Source organism: Mastomys coucha, unplaced genomic scaffold (genome assembly GCF_008632895.1).
Source record: "Mastomys coucha isolate ucsf_1 unplaced genomic scaffold, UCSF_Mcou_1 pScaffold1, whole genome shotgun sequence".
In the NCBI taxonomy this organism is placed as follows: domain Eukaryota; kingdom Metazoa; phylum Chordata; class Mammalia; order Rodentia; family Muridae; genus Mastomys; species Mastomys coucha.
The window spans coordinates 36,616,545-36,617,388 of NW_022196891.1; the positions used below are offsets into that span (position 1 = coordinate 36,616,545).

An 844-nucleotide genomic window follows, 5' to 3' on the forward strand; every position below is an offset into this window, starting at 1 on the left:
TGGGGATTCATCCCATATACAGTTACCAAATACAGTGGGGAGGTGGGAGTGGGTGGATGGAGGAATACCCACACAGAAGCAGGGGGAAAGAAGATGTGATAAGGTGTTTCCAGGAAGGAGGGAAACCAGGAAAGGGGACAACATTTAAAATGTAAATAAAGAAAACAACAACAAAAACTAGGACATCATGAATTTTACAGGCAAGTTGGTGAAACTAGAAAAAATCATCTTGATTAAGGTAACCTAGACCCAAAAGGACATTCATGGTATGTACTCACTGATAAGTGTCTATTAGCCCAAAAGTACAGAATACCCATGACACACCCCACAGACCCTAAGAAGTTTAAACCACAAGGAAGATCCAAGTGAGGATGCTTCAATCCAACTTAGAATGTGAAAAAAATAATCATGGAAGGTAGAGGAAGGCTGTTTCATGTGTGGGAGAGGGGAGAGGAAAGGAAAAGGGGATGGGGCAAGATCAGGTATGGGGTGAAACAGAAGAGACACGCAGAGGAGCAAGAAAATAAATGGAAATCTGAAGCTTTCAGGAACAGGGATCAGGGGATCCTCCTTAAAGTCCCAGACATCCAGGATGGGGGAGGCTCCCAGGTCTCAATATGGATGACCTTAAGCGAAATCCTCAACAGTGGGAAGAGGGAACCTGAGGAAACCACCTCTAATAGTTCAATAGAACCACTATTAGAGGGATGCAATAACAACCCACCTTCAAATTTTTGAGCCCAAATTGTTCTAAAAGATATGCAGGGACAAAAATGCAGAAAAGACTGAAGGAATTATGCACCAGTTTCTGGCCCAATGTGAGATCTATCTGTCCCATGGGCAG

The 844-nt window shown here is 43.4% G+C and overlaps 2 protein-coding genes across 3 annotated transcripts in view; both read right to left on the reverse strand.

Moving 5' to 3' along the window:
- Cfh (complement factor H) overlaps positions 1-844 on the reverse strand; it is an 883,581-nt gene that overhangs the window by 50,533 nt on the left and 832,204 nt on the right.
- Positions 1-844, reverse strand: part of LOC116100443 (complement factor H-related protein 2-like) — a 696,423-nt gene that overhangs the window by 15,735 nt on the left and 679,844 nt on the right. The gene's annotated exons all lie outside the window — the stretch shown is intronic.